Source organism: Dunckerocampus dactyliophorus, chromosome 9 (genome assembly GCF_027744805.1).
Source record: "Dunckerocampus dactyliophorus isolate RoL2022-P2 chromosome 9, RoL_Ddac_1.1, whole genome shotgun sequence".
Lineage (NCBI taxonomy): Eukaryota > Metazoa > Chordata > Actinopteri > Syngnathiformes > Syngnathidae > Dunckerocampus > Dunckerocampus dactyliophorus.
The window spans coordinates 21,183,786-21,200,278 of NC_072827.1; the positions used below are offsets into that span (position 1 = coordinate 21,183,786).

Sequence of the window (16,493 nt, forward strand, 5' to 3'; positions counted from 1 at the left end):
CTTAATGTGTTTTTCTAATTAAAGCTGCTGACAAGCGTGGGGTCAAACGCAAAAACGGCGCATAAAGTCACAAAGGGGAGCAAAAGGAGGGTGGAGGGGTCGATTTTGGCATCCTCATTGAAGCCGTATGCATTTCAGCAGCAGGGCCATACGAGCGCTCCGCCGAGTTAACCTCCTAGACCACCAGTGTTTACTCTGGGACCGTGTTCCAGATCCAAGGGGATATCCAGTGTCGGGCCTTCAAAAGTAGGAGAGGGTGGCGGGGTTAGCGGGGGCTGCGAGCTGTCAGAGCAAAGCTTTTAGGTGCTCCTCAAAGCCCCACATTAGGCAAAGTGCAGCAGCTGTGGAGACACGTATGGAACAATATTTTCACTGCAAATACAGCTGAACCTCTAGCAGGGAGAGAAAACAAGCCCATGGACAAACAATGGAGTATGTTGCATGTTTTCACACAAAAAATTAAGTCACGACAAAGACTTTTTAAGAGCATTTCCATGTAAATACAACATGATTAAGGCCCAGGGGCAACGGCGTGCTGTTTTAGGACACAACCTTTCTAGCATTGCGTCTCCATGTGTAGCTTAAGTTGCTTCTAACCTTCATGTCTTTTAAGCAAAAATATAGTGGCAAAAAATATACCACAAAAATAATAATATATATAAAAATCCATTTAAAAAATGTTAACTTCAGATCATTGTAGTAGTACACTTAAGGATTGTAAAAAATGTTTTTAACTTTTATATATTTTGAATAATGATATAGCCTCATCATATTTAATGATATTACATTTTTTTCATAATCATTAAATGATAACATTTGATTTAAATACATGATTTTCCAAAATAAGACAATTTCCTCTGAGAAATCACATGGTTCAAGTGCACCTTTTTTGTAATGTTTTCATTATTTGATTGCGTTATCCCAGTTTTGTAGATTATTTTTTGAGTCATTAAATCAAAAGCCTGTTTTTCACAGCTGTACCTAATGTTTTGTCTTTAAAATAACATATGGGCTATTATTTGCCCTTTGTATAATTTTTTTTTAATGTATTTTTAAAGAGATGTGGTTATGTGTAATGTGTAATTTTACTTTTGAAGATATTTGGAGCCATAAATTGCCAAATTATAATTTGACATTTTAATAAATTTTTATCATTACATTTTTTGGTTGACTACTTTGTGTTATTCTATTTTTTATTTTATTTTTAACACCCACTTAATTTACCTGCATCATTTCTTAATAGTGGCTCATTGGAGTGAATAAGGAGTGCACTTTTTTCACCTGAAGTGTGTCCACAGGACCAGAAGATGGCAACATACCTCTGACTTAGACCCACCTGCACCCCTTTCCCCTCCCCTGATGCCAGCCCCCGGCTCAATTAGCATGTATTCCCATGTTGGCCCTTCTCGCTTCATTTATTTATCATTTATTTATCTCGCGAGCAGCTAGCATGAGAAGTGAGCAGGTAAATATGGTGAATTATTCACTGTGTGGCCCACGAGCGCTATTTGGCACCTTGGATCATTCTTTATTAGCACATTTCCTTCTTTTTCTTTGACGTCAGGAGGCAAATAGGGTGGGCGGCCCACTGTGACACCCCCAAAGAACAACACAATGACTGTTGAATGTGTAACTAGTGTTACAGTGCTACTGTCACTCGAATCTGCTGTGGTAAACAATTTAATATTTGATGTACTGTACACTGAACACCGCCCCTGCCCCCGTACCCCCTGCCTCTGTTTGTTTTCTCCACTCTGTAAGACTATGCACGCATTCTCATAGCGTCACACACGAAAACATTGTTAGTTTCTTAGTGAATTGATCCGATTGATACGCTACTGCTAATTAGTAATTGATCTCAAACGCCCCTGATGGCGGATTAGCATCTTTAGGAGTAACTCTAGCTTTTTCTTCGAATTTTTTGTTGGCACCAGGGATGGGGAAATGTGATGTTAACCATAGAACGTATTACATGCATATCTGCCCTGGCTGCTTCTTACAAGATGGCTGAGTAAGACGACAGATGTAATAAATATTCATGCCACGCCTCACTAACTTGTGCTGAAGACAATTGAATTGACAATTGAATTTGGGAGAAATTTAAGACAAAAATAGGCCTTCGTTCTGATCACTTTTTGATTATTAACCTGTTGTTTTTGGTTTTTGGGCATTTTTTGAAATGGGTACCATAAATGACAGAGGAGGAATGTGATGATAACCACAGAACAGGACATGAAACTTATTACATGTATATGTGTTCTGGCTGCTCCGTAAAACATACCGAAGTCAAATCGTAACGAATAGTTATGCTACTAATAGCTCATTTGTTTTGACTAAAGTTGACCCTCCAGTTTCCCTTTAGCGTTTTCTTTGATTTGTTTTGTGATGCCACCACAGACGCTTATCAGTTAATGGCCAAGAAACCTTTCAGGTGCAATGATTAAAAAAAAAAAATACACACACACACAAAAATACTCTTGTAAATAACTAAATACAATTTTAAAGTAAATGCATAGCAATTTTGGAAAAATGGGCCATTATTTTATTCAAAAAAATAATGTAGTTACAAGTTTTTGCATGTTTGTTGTTTGTTGCGAGTGTCCCACTTTCTTTGACAGTCCTTGAACGCACCATCGTACGTGCGCTAGCCTTCTCCAACTCTGCACAGATGGTCAACTATACTGTATTTTTATTGTTTTTTTCCACTTCATATTTGCTCCCAAATGCTGATACTCTGTGGGAATGCATAAAGGTAAAGTTTGATGACGTTATCGAGTGCTAATGTGTATATTTGTTGTGTGCACAGCTTCAAGTGAATTCATGCTAGCACACTGCCTGTTAGCACACACATCAAGCAGCAACACTATCATCTCCTCTCTGAAAACTGCAAGCTTTTACTGCTGAGTGGTGGGTCTTTATTCACTTTGTGCTTTTAATTTGATGTTGTTCCTGTCTTTATTTTTTACTTTACTTTTACATAACAAATGAGATACATTACATCGCTATGAGACCCACCCCACCCACCAACCCCCGGTCCGCGGAGATTTGGATTTGTGGGAACACGAGCCGGGCCGTGGGTTCAAAAAGGTTGTTTGAACACTGAGTTAAATGATTAGATACATTTTGTACATTTCCTTTCTTTTCCTGGAACTTCAACATGTTTCTATCGGCATCTGTTCCGCTCGGTTTGTATGATGGTCGCTGAAGTGTGATATATTGTAAGATTTCAACACGGAGCTAATATAAAAAGTCCAGATGGGACAGGATCAAACTGGGGCGGAAATATACATGTTTATACAGTGATACCTCAGTTAGAGCGTTTTTCGGTTTTGGCTTGCCTTCCCCTGCTTGTTTAGCGTCCAAAATACTGTCCGGCTTGTTTACGCCGCCATCTTGGAATACACACACAAGACGAAATCTTGCCATACTTGTACTTGATCGCGCAATGAATTTTGGGCCACGGGCGCCTTTTTAGGACGTTTTGTATCAGAGTTGTAGAGAGATACGCGATGTAACAAACACATGGAGTGCACAAAAGACGAAGGCGATTGACCGTACCGAGACAAGGGCGCAAGATGTCATAATTTTACGGCTTAAAGAGAAGACCATCGTCATTTCAGAGGTACGTAAATGTGACAGCAAGGCTCAATTATTGGCTGCGTCCACACACATTCTGTACATTTACAGTATACGCAACCTTGCGGCGCATCGAGGGTGACACTCGGTCTTTCTGCCTGTTTCATTTTACATCCATAACACTCATTTGTGCTTCCAACAACAAAACGTAAGCATTCAAACTTACTGTAGGACGTTCGTGGCATCCACAGCCAAACCCAGCAGACGTCTCCAGACATTAGGCATCCTCGACGGCGCACTTCCGCGATGTCACTGCAACCAGCTTTTTTTTCTTTTTCATTTTCCATATTACACAGCAAGGTGCATGTTTATTGGCTCTAGAAAGTTGATATTTAGTTGGATATATTTTTTAAAAATGTTGGGTTATTTTGTTAATTGATGTTTTGTGGCGGGGTGGGGGGTTCTAACCCATCTAGGTAAAAGTGATGTTAAATGTTCAGTTGTCTGTTCATTGTCATTTGTAATTGTTTTTGCATCATTTTCTGCATGTGTAACTATAATTATTGTCTGGAAACTGTGTTTTGTCTTAACATTTTGGGGTGTCTGGAATGGATTAATTGGATTGACATGATTTGCTTTGGTTAGTGTCCGTTTTGGTTTGAGTCGGACCTTCTGGAATGGATTAATGACGTTAACCAAGGCAACTGTTACTGGCACTGTTTTTTTTTTAATGCGTGATTACTGCATGCACGTCCTGTTTGACCCTCGGCCAACGGCGTAGTTTGACGAAGCAGCCGTCACCGTGCAGCTACAAGGGGGAGCAAATATTGGGCAGAAATGGAGAAAGAAAGGAGTATTTTGCCTCAAAGCCCTGGCACATGCCTCTCACAACAAGACCAAAGTTAATTTTATTTGCTGTCGCTGTGATTGGAATTGTCACGGACTATGTCGTTGTCGACTTGCCAGAGAGAATCGGGAAGGTACTGAAGCACTGCCAGTATTTTTTTTATCGGCATTTATACTGTACAGTGGTACCTCGGCATACGAGTGTCCCAACTATAGTATACTCATTATAGCGAGCGTTTTTTTAAAAAAAAATTTTAGAAGCGAGCCGTCTCTGGTCAGATTTTTTGCTTGGAACTGCGAGGTAAAATTGGGTACAAGCTGTTAGTTAACGGTAGGCATCACCAAGGACAGCTATGTAGGGGCTTCTGTCAATTCAGTGCTAGCATTAGCTAGAAATAGCAGTGCACTAGCTAGTCATCAACACATCAGTAAAACATGTACATTATAGCGATCTAATTTATCTTATTTATAATGTATTGTGTAAAACTATGACAGGAACGACATCAAATTAAAAGTACGAAATGAATACAGAAGCCATCTTCACCACCTGGAGCAACATTCCCACTAGCCTCCTGGAAACACCGGCATCAAGCATGCCCAAACCAATTTTTGCGGTGACTAACAAGGTTAAAAAGCAAAGCTACTCATTACTGAGCTCTTTTTGCACATCTTTTTCTATTTTAGGGGTGGTTTTAGTTTTTAAGAGCTGTGGTCTTATACTTTTGATCAGCCTATAATAGTTTAATGGTTGCAATATATAAATTGCTAACGCCGATTTTTTTTGTCTTGCTCCCATTTCTTCTTTTGCCATTTTGATTCTCTACTTGGAACCTCCTTATGATCCAACAGTGCAAAATGTAAATCCTTGGAATTTTTCATCTGGTCTGCAGCATGGGTGCCAGTCAGCTGATTCCCAGCGGCCCCCGCTACACTGCAAGATGATGTGTAGCTAAAGGATGGTGGGGTGACGGTCTCGGGCCGACGCCTCCAGAGGCAGACAGCAGCTGTGTGGGAGACAAGTGAGGCTCATGTGCGGGAGACTCCAGAAGACGGTCCAGAACATGTATGACACATCTCAATGACGGACATGTTTGTTTTTCCACAGGCCCTTGATTCATATCACTGTTGTTTTCAGGGATACTGCAAGGAGAGAATGACGCCACATGGTACCTACTCACTCGGCGACATCTACACTCACTATCAATGCTTTTCCTTTGGCAAACCAGGTACTTCCTCAACGATGTAAACCACTTCTGGTCCTGCATTTGTCAAGCAGATTTGTCAATGTAACATCCGAGGAAACAGGGCTAGAAATGACCAAAATAGACACACATGCTAATGCCTGACCTAGTATCATTAGTTTTATAGTTGAGAGTCTCCACTCTACCTTTGAGGTAAAGTACAACCAAAATTTTGACTATCATCCTTAGCCTTTTAGTTAGATGTTCAATGTCATCTGCGCCGGTAGCTATTTAGTTTTCGGTCTGGTTACTACTGTGTATGTTGGCACCAGTGCCATTGTTTTACAGAGTTTTCGGTACGCATCCCTACTGGAAGGGGCGTTACAAGGGAGGGAGAAACTGGTCTTATGGGGAAAAAGACATCTTAATAATGACACCACTACACTGCTGAGTTATCACTGTCCATTTCATTTCAGCAGCAGATCCTTTCACATGTACAAGCATACCATCTTTATCCTTTTTAGACCACGTGTGTTTCCAATGTTGGTCAACATTTCTCCACTTTCTGAGCCATTTTACAATGTTTCATTTCACTTCACTTTTCAGTTTCCTTTTCCTTGACGCACTGCGATCACAAGCGTCCCTATGCTTGAAAGGCACTTGCTTGGGAGACATAAGGAAGTGCAAAAAGTCAACTAAAGTAGAAAACTGACGCTGTGCTTCCTCAGTGTGGCGACATAACTATCGAGGAAAAGGCTTCTTGAGACGTCATCTGTACTTCTGTGTAGAAGGTGTCGGACGTTTCGCTCCTCATCCGAAGAGCTTGCTGACAAAGCTCTTCGGATGAGGAGCGAAACGTCCGACACCTTCTACACAGAAGTACAGATGACGTCTCAAGAAGCCTTTTCCTCGATGGACAACTCCTGTACGACTGAGAGCCTACACAGACGCATTGCGACATAACTATGTATTCTTCCACTGCATGCACATAACTAGTTTTCTTTTTCTTTTTGTACAGTATCAATCATTTATGGAAGTGCGTCGTAACCACGACATACAGTAAATGCAGCCATAGATTGACTTTAAACTAACCATCTTTTCTCTGCTCCCTTGGTTGCCTTTGGCAACCATCTTTTTGGGGCCTCAATTAGCATAGTAATTAATAGATGCAGCAAACACTTTGGAGGTATTACAGAACACAATTATCCAAAAGGGTGAAATGCTAAACACCGTCTGCACTCTCTGCCTGCCTGGAAGTGTTTAGTTATCTGGCTAATGTGTCTGCTCCGCCTGGGCTTTGTGCTACGCCGCAGCTGCATTAATCTAATTAAACCTCACTGAAAACGAGCCTAGGTCTTTAAGTGAGTGACACCCCTTAGGACCTCGCTTGCAAACAGAAACGAGACAAATGCCAACATGGCTGCCTGAAAAGCCACCATTCTCCAAAGAAACTTAACGCGATACACCTCTCCTCTTGTTCCCGCTTGTCTAATTAGGAGCCCACCAGGGGAGGGGTGGTGCACGGGTGTAAATAAATAGAGCTGTAGGGGCCTGTCATGTGCGTAGCTGCCGCGCCGAGGGATGAGATGATTTGTCATGATTGACAGCTACATTGAGACCGGCCTGATGGAGTTGTCAAAGCGGCGAGCTAACGGCAGATGTACGCCGCTGCGCTGCGTTGCACACACCACCGCACGTCACGGCGTCTTCTGGAGCGTCAGATTCCCCATCCCAGTTTGCTTTTGCTCGTATTCCTGATCCGAGTTTGCTCTCGCGCCAACAAACCAGCACTTTTTGTCACTTCCAGGCCTTATTCTGTTCAATAAGGGTGCCCTCGTGGGTGTGGGAATGCCACATTTGGGAACAGAAAACTATCCCATTTCTGACTCGTGTTCATTTGGACGAGGAGGATCGTGTTACTGGCAGGACAAAAGGAAAATCTCCACTATGAGCACCAACTGGGGTTCTTGTAGCGTTTCATCATGTGTGTCCATAGAGAGTCAGCGGGGTGCGTTTGTTTTTAGTCAGCTGAATCCTTTCCCACCCTCACTTGATGTAAGAAACGTCTTATAAAACATGATTTTGTCCTCTGTTTAACAACAAATAGAGAAATTGAGCATTTGGGAGGTAGCTTTATTGGCTAAGGAACCACATTTGGTTTCGTAAGTGGACTATGTAAATAACTGAAGAAATATATTGGTAATAATGAAAAAGTCTAAACTATAACTAAATAGATGATATCTAATACTGCTGTTTTACGCCCCTGCGCAACCTGAAGCTCCATTCCATTGAAGGAAAAAGGACCCCAGATCATGGTAGTCTTACTTCACTACAGTAAATAATCCCTTGTTAACCACGGTTAATTGGTTCCAGACTGTGATAAGTGAATTTCCGCAAAGTAGAATTCCTTCTTTATAAATGAAATATTTTTGTAGTTATGGACTAGAAAACTTGTTTATGACCTTCAAAATGCGTTTTTAACAGTCCCTCAATATCCAGAGGCTTGAGGATTTTAGGGTGAAACTGGGAGCGTTGTGATTACCCCAGATAGCTCAGCCACGGTGATGGAACTTTCCGCGTTGGTGTCCTCAGACTCTGCTTCTTCTACGGAAGGTATTTCAGTGGGTTTGAGTAGGGCCTCAAAGTATTCCATCGTCCGACTGTATCCTCAGTCCAGGTCAGCAGGTCGGCTTCCGTCCCGACTTTTAACAGTGTGGACCGGGCACTGCTTCCCCTTTCTGAGGGGTCTGACGGTTTGCCAGAGCCTTTTCGAGGCTGACCAAAAGTTGTGCTCCATGGCCTCACCAAACTGCTCCCACACTCGACAACCGCCGAACGAGCTCACCGCCTCTCCCTTGCAGCAACTCCAGAGTACAACAAGGTCCAGCTCCTCTTGAGGAGTTTGCTTCCAGGCTCCAAACTGTGGGTGTAGGTGAATATCTCAACCTCTCGCACAAGTTCGGGCTTCTTCCCCACCAGAGAAGTGTACATTCCATGTCACAAGAACCAGATTTGGCCGCGGAAGATCAGTTTGCCCAGGCGCCAACCCTTAACCACCCAAAACACATTGCACCGGACCCTTGTGCTTGCCCCCGCAGGTGGAGGATCTACAGGGAGGAGATCCCCCAGCTGGGCCCCACAGGTGAAGGCCCAACCACCAGGCGCTCGCGTGCGAACCCCTTCCCCTGGCCTGGCTTCCGGGTGAGGCCCCGGTATCCCACGCCCAGGCGAGGTGCGGTCCCTCCTCTTGTGTTTGTTCATAGGGTCGTCTTGAACTCTTGGTCTGACCCGTCACCTTGGACCTGTTTGCCTTGGGAGACCCTACCAGGGGCACATATAGCAAACTGTATATAACCAGACAACATACTGTAGCTCCTAGGATCACTCGGGCACTCAAACCCAGCCACCATAAAAGGTGGTGATTCACTGAGGAGTGTAAATATTGTAAGTTCATTTAAAACGTTCCGGCGTCAACCTGTACAAGTAGCATTTTCACATTCTTAACTGTCATTTAAGTGTAAAAATAAATTGACCACCTTGGTGTTAAAAGGTTAAAAATAATTAAGATAGGGCATTATATGAGTTTTTATACAATTTTTCAATAGGTCTTCCTTACAGTTGGAATTTAGATTTAGAGTTTCCATGATTTGATATGGAACAAGAGGGTTAGAGGGCCCACTGCCCTGGCTCACCTGTTGCTCCCCTGCTCACCTATCTGCACCACTGACTTTTTTGTCAGCAAAATCCAATAGCAGTGTTCCCTGTGCAGGTGCCAAACTGCAGCACAGACGAATACATTTGCACCGGTCGCTATGCTCCGATAAATAAAAATAAGCCATTTGAAGTCCGTAAGGACAGAGCGGAGAGGCCTGATGGCTGCCAGCCTGCTGTGTTTTTGGATGCAGATTCCCCTCGTCGCCATTCATTTATTCCAAAGGAGACCAAAATAGGCTCTCGAAAAACATTTGCAACGCTAATGCACATTAAGATGAAGCGAGTCGTGTGTGCGTTAGAACTAAGGAAGATTCCCTTTTGGACATGCACACAGACACACACAATGATGCTCCTTTATGTTGCTTTTAGTAAGGCTGCCCAGAATCTTTGCCATAAAGAGCTAAAGTATTCCTTCTATTAGCGCCACTATTCCCACATTTCTCTTGTGTCTATTAAAATAGAAGTCCTGTAGGTGATGATAGCCTCCACAGAAGCAAAAGACAGCTTCTCCCCAGCTTTGTTCGTTTCCATACAGGTGGTAGAAGCAGCCTGGTATTGTTTTCTGCTTCTATCATATTGCTGTGATGGGCAGCCGCGGTGGTTCATGATGATGACGATGATGATGATGGTGGTGATGGTTATGTTTGAGCACTGTTTTTGTTGTGCTTCATCTTTTTGTCTATTTTTTTTGTTGTTGTGCTTGACTGTCTATTGATTTGGAGCCTCTAGTTGGTAGTTCACAGCAGATGACACTCTTTCCTTTGGCTTTAATTAGAGATGTTGCCATTTCTTCTGGCCTATAAGTGCTTCTAAACACAGGAGAAAAAAATAGTTTGTATTTGGCATGCCTTTTGACCCTTGATACTTTGTGAACGCCTTCTTCTCTGATTTCAGGATTAGCATTTGCAATAAAAGTCACTGATGTAACACATTGAGTTCCAGCCTCAATGACACTCCCCTTCTCTCTTTAATTACCATAGTTAGCTTGCGATGAAAGAAGCTAACAAACAAAATTGAAAAGTCCTCTGTTGTAAGTAATACTGTTTGGCTTGTACTAATGCAGCCTGTAGTCTGTAGCGAGCGTCCCCCGCCCACTTTTGCGCAGACGTGCCAAACAAACACATCTGCCGTGTGGAACTTACCTGCTGGTTGCGAGAGTGATACACATTTTGCACCCTGCAAAAAATGCCACGAAAAGTACCTTGCCTGGGGTAGCAGGTTAAAACGTTTTAATTTAATACAGCATTTTAGGAACAAACACTTGACGGAGTGTGGTGAGTTTTTGAGTCTCACGATGTGATCATCAGTCACATCAGCCATGCCTGGTCCACTTACCTGCTCTCTCACTTACCTGGGAGTCCTGCTGGAGCTCCACCAATGTACTTTCACATTGAAAGTCTCCTTAAAGAAGGCGTGTCATCCCCTGTAAGTTTCGCGAGTGATATACTGTATGTTCTCTGGAGAAAGTAGTCAAATATGGTTTTGTCTAACTGAAGGATTTCTGGTTCCATTTTTCATATATCTAACTTTTCCCGCTTATACGGCACCCCTGGCCAATCGCACTCATTATAAATAAATTGAAAAATGAACGCTTAATCTATGTGATCAGTATCGGCCGATTTCACTCATGGTTGATCGGAATTGGCAGCGTAACACTCTGATGGGAGCATCCCTACTAGAAAGTGTCCACTTAAGTCGACGTCCACACAAATCCGACACAAAGCTTGTCGTTAACTTCATTATCGTAAACAGTGGGAAACGACAGCAGTATAACAACAGGTAGTGTCTCGTTACACAGCAACTAACAAAATGCAACTTTTAATTTTTTTCTTTTTTTTTTTTTTTTTAGATTGTTAGCCACCGAAAGAAAGACTTGGGCATGTAGAAAAACCTAACTGTCATTGTAGTCAAGACATCCTACAAAATAACAGCCGCAGCTCTGTTGGATAAAAGTATAAAATATCATATGAAAACACAAGAATGTAAATAAAAATATGCACAAATGGAGGAAAACCACATCAGCAAACTGCCATCTTCAAAAATCCTTTTTTTATCACCTGTTCTTCTTATATCTCTGGCCAAAGTCACCAGTAAATGTGCAAGCAATGGTTAGTTTTGGCTTCGGGTTATGATGACAACCGTTTATGTTGAGGTCAGTCATCCAGTCCGAAGGGTGTCGACATAAACAGGGCCCACCGTATTAGTATTTTTAATTGTCTATAAAAAACAATTTCAGCACGGTACCAAGCTAAAGCATGGTATTTTGCGCCGTAATCATCATCCTTTATCATTTCACAGCTAATTGTGCCAATTGATTTGTACCTACATGCGTCAGTCAAACGTGTTCCTGCACAACTAGACTTTTATTGTCAATCATGAGCTCACCACGTGCCCCAAACCTGTCTGCTGGTAAGACGAGTGGACAGAGAGAGAGAAAATCTGTGGTGTGGACACATTATCTCCCCAGTCATGGCTGCTTGCACTTGTTTCATGACCTCTCCTGGGGAGCTTTCTGTCTACCATTAGGAGAGCGTATTCATTTAATGCCCTCCTGACTCTCTAGTGGACTACATCACACGCTCTTTTTTTCACGAGTGGACACAAAATGGATGACATGTGAGGTCATCACACTGTTGTGAGGCGTAGTGATGCTTGCTAAGCCTTCCATCCATCTGATACTTTGATTGCTGCCTTTTAATTAAAGGGCTGTGGTGTGGTGGAGGTGGGCGGCACCAACCTAATTACTAGCACTTATCTGCTCCTGACGTATTGTCTGTCCTGCTACCTGCTGCCATCTTTCTTACGAGTTTGCTGTGGAAACCTGTGAGGATGTACAATTTTGAATTTGAAAAATATTTGGGAGGAAATACACACATGGCACGAAACTGCTGTCATGCAGGATGTCATGCTAGTTACTATGAATTTAGGCATATTGTTTTCAAGCCAGTGTACAGCAATATGTGAACTGGGGTGGGCGATACTGCAAACTTTTGGTATTCATCCAATACCAAGTAAATACAAGACCAGTACTGCCAATTCCAATACTTTTTAACTGAACATTTTCCACATCATTGAATGATTTTGTGATTTTAATTTGTTGATAATGATTATAAAAAAAAAATAATCACATAAGAGAACGGAAAAATATCAATCTCATTACACAAATATCAATCCGATACAGATACTTTGGAATGGCTGTCATTTTTTCTTTTAATATTAACATGGATGAACTCATTTTTATTGTATTTATTGTTTACAAATATTTTTATTTTTGGGTTTAGCCAGCATGAAATTAATTTTGCTTTTTCTTGGGCATTTGTTGGGACACGTATTCCAAAAAAAATGAGCGGCCTCAAGTATTATACACAAGAAGTTTACGTCAAAAAAAGCGTATTGTATTGTTTTTCTGTTCTGTGGTGCTTAACTTCTTTTTACACTTGTATGACAATGAAAAATGCTTTACAAAACGAATACACTGGTGACTTTCATTATGCCTTTGTCGTTATTTTCATGCTCTAACAGTGGTAATAACATCTTACTATCACTTACATCAAACACTTTGGGACACTGTTCAACTTCAACATTTGGTCACATTTAGAAATAATGAAAATAAAAATAATCTGCTATGGAATCAAACTGTCGCCATCATAAAATGGGTTTCATCATTTTGAGTATAAATATAAGTAATGGCTATTAACAGTGAGTAACTTCTTCTTACACTTGTATGACAGTTAAGAATGTTTTTTTTTAAGAAAGTTATTTCAAACATTTTGCGGAGCTGTTCAGCTTTAGAGACAATTGTTCCAGTAGGAAGTAATGGAAAAAGAAATAATCTGTTCCAGAGTCAAACTGTGTCCGTCATAAATTGTGTTTTTCTAAATTAATTAATTTGTACACATAATATTAACAGTGGTTAACATGTTCACAGTTTGACCCTGGAACATATAATTTCTATTCCCATTATTTCTTGTGCGAAAGGTTTGAAAATCAGAACAAACTGGAGGTTGACCAGCATTTAGAAATAGATTATTTTCAAATTGTGAGGTTACCCTGTGTGTTCCTCTCTTTGGAAACTTGCAGGATGTTTTTTTTGTAGATAGCTTTACTTTATTCATCCAAATTTCTATTAATTCCAGTGTTAAATAAGTATGGACAGGTTTATCTGAAGTTCTGTGGTATAGTGGCGCCTGTATGATGCAAACACACACAGGTGTCTAAACGTGTCATGGTGCCGCATGTGCCGATGCGCCAAACGTACATGCTCGAGTGCAGACAAGCACATAATCAATGCAGTCCTACAGCAGGGGGTGACCAGTAGGGAGGCTCGTGACCTGCCAGGTGACCCGTGCATGTCTCCACTAGCGCCGGTGCACGGTCACATGTGTGTACGTGCGTGTCAATTAGACTGAAAGTCAGCTGTTCAGCCATGCAGGTCCACTAGGTTTCATTTAACAACTTTGGGACACAACCAAACAGTGGCGGACTTAATGGTGTCAACGCAAAGTAAAGTGGCAGCAGCATCCATGGCGGCCTGTGTTTGGAGGCCGCTAATGACAACAGGCTGCATGGAAGTCCTGTCATAAAGCAAAGCAGGAGAGCTCATGCTGGGCCTCGTAAATCTTGGCCCCCTCTGAGGGTTACTGGGAGGTCTGGGAAGTGAAGATTTCCTACTTATTATTCTTAGGAAAGACACAGACGAGGACCCAGTGAACCCTGGTCATGCTAGGTCATGACCTTGGGGACGGCGGTCATTGTTGTGTCAGTAACTATGGCGATGAAGCGCGCCGCCATGCTGCCACACTTGCTTTTTCATTTAATGATTGATAAAATAGGTCAAGGCTTTCTTAGATTTATCGACTATTTGACGATTCAGTTCGGAGGAGTCTGATTTGATTATCAACCTCGCTGTCAAATTGTATGAAAAAGTTATGTGGTAAGATTTTACCATCTTGACTACAAGGGGTGCCCACGCATGCTGTTGAGCATACATTTTTAGCAAGAATGTCTTTGTTTTTACTATAAATGGCCTATTTTGGTACAAGATCAGCATGAGTTAATAAAGAATTGAAAATGACAACAATGTTAGTTTTAACTTTAAAGACCTATACTTACTACGCAATAATAAAATCACCCACTGCCGTTGCACAATCCAAAGGAGCTGAGGTGAGTGTGAGGAAGACCGTCAACATTGACAGACTTATTGGCGCATAACAGCTAGTAAAAAAATCATTCAAACTGTGGAAGTACCGTAATTTCCGGTGTATAAGCCGCTACTTTTTTCTTAAACTTTGAACCCTGCTGCTTATACAGCGGTGTGCCAAATTTATGGCCATGTTCTAATCTTGTGATACCTCCTTTATTTCAGAACTACAACTAACTGTTTAAAAACTGTGCCGCTTGCGAGTCAGTGAGGAAGCGGTATCTCTGTCCACCAGGTGGAGGCTTCCTCTGGCTCCCTCTGGTGGACACAGACAGCTGAATGAATCATTGCAGCGTGCTGGCAGCCGTGGTCAATGAAATACTTTGCTGGGAAGAAGTATATGATGGAAAGCCCTTAAAATTGTTGTTTTGTATTATAAAGTCATATCGGTACTTGTATTGTATATTTCTTACCTACCTTTTGAGTGTTAAGTTGCTGTGTGATGATTTTAGTGTTCTTTGTATGATGACACAGTGAGTCAGACTGTTGTATCGAGCAATGACCTCCTGCGATTTCTGATGGGTTGACAAGCTTGTCGTGAGTTTTCTCATAGTTCATGATTGGCTGCTAAAATTAGGCCGCTAGGCAAGTTGTTGTTTTTCAAGCCATGTTGTTCCTCTTTTACGTGCACTTTTCTGATGTGTAGTATTCCCACTTGTCAACAGTGACCGTGTTTTGGTTTTGTTCATTTTGCTTTCTGTGTCACAAAAAAAATACAATTACTGTTGATACACACATGCCATGTTTATTAGTTGATCTTAGTGTTTTAGCCTTTTTCTTTTAACACTTGCAAATGAGATCTGTTTATTTGTAGGGATCCCTATTAACTGTGCTGTAAAAAAAATAGCAGTCAAAGATGGTCCTAAAATACTTGTAGATGTTTCTACTCTATCACAGCTTTTCATTGAATACTTCTAAATTGCCTTTGTACACATTTTACTTCAAATATATTTAAAACCTAAAAGAGGAGAAGCGGTATAGAAAATGGATGGATGGCTATATTTAAAATGTGTAAAAAGAAGTTAGGAACTGTATTAATATGAAGACGCACAAGCGATAAAACACACGTTTTATGATGCAGAAGGTTTGACCCATACACGGTATGACAGTTATCTGGCTGCCCTATTCCCATGAGACAGCGTTTCTCTAAACGAGAATCGAGACGACCAGATCTTGTGACACTCTTAACAGGTGGTAAAGGTTGTATAATAGCCATAGTTTGACCCAGGAACAGGAACATTTTCCATTATTTTCCATACTGTTCCATATCTGACAAACAAGTGTAGAAGTAAGTTATCGTACTATTAGGAAGCACAAATGATAAAAAGTTCAGTTTTAACTTCAGTGACAAATAACGAAAGTATAATCTTAATTGTCATGCAAGTGTAAAAAGCAGTTAACTAATTCAAAGCTATTACTCACCATTTTTCCCACAAAAAAAAATAAAAGGACAGGGGGGAGATTTTGATGTAAAAAGGACATTATACAATATATATTTCAAGACAAAACTTAGTGTCAGCTTTGTTCTATAGGCAACTAAGTGTAATACTGTATTTTTATTAGTCAACCTTTCAACTTGTTTTCCTTACATTATGGATTTTTGCTCTTTCTTAAAAGAAATGTGCTTGATGTTATTGCTACAATTTGCCACATGCCAATAAGCAATAAACTGTGATCTGCAAATGGCCCCCTGGCCGCCCTTTGTACATCCCTGCTCTAAAATAATATTGACCCTTTTAAAGCAATGATTAACTTCTTTTTGTATCGAACTTAAAAACAGTCTGGATTGCATTCAAACTGGATACAGCAGAGCCCCTATAAAGTGACCCCTTTTATGTCAACAACCTGCCTTGTCTTGGTCCACTCTGTTCTTATCACTAAAAAGTGCCGCTTAAGCTGATGTCGACATCAAATTTGAGACCCAAAGGGATCATTTCTCTGAAAAATTGGTCTGTTTATGTCGACATGGGCTGTAG

At 41.3% G+C, this 16,493-nt stretch overlaps 1 protein-coding gene across 7 annotated transcripts in view; it reads left to right on the forward strand.

Annotated features, from left to right (window-relative positions):
- tmtc4 (transmembrane O-mannosyltransferase targeting cadherins 4) overlaps nt 1-16,493 on the forward strand; it is a 131,227-nt gene that overhangs the window by 29,848 nt on the left and 84,886 nt on the right. For 3 of the 7 annotated variants that reach the window (XR_008572546.1, XR_008572549.1, XR_008572548.1), the window contains exons 20-21: nt 5,313-5,485; nt 5,558-5,648. The gene's annotated coding sequence lies outside the window, so the exon portion shown is untranslated. Of the gene's footprint in view, nt 1-5,312; nt 5,486-5,557; nt 5,649-14,752; nt 15,144-16,493 lie in introns of those variants that run through there. The other 4 variants (XR_008572547.1, XR_008572550.1, XR_008572551.1 and 1 more) reach the window with 2 other exon arrangements.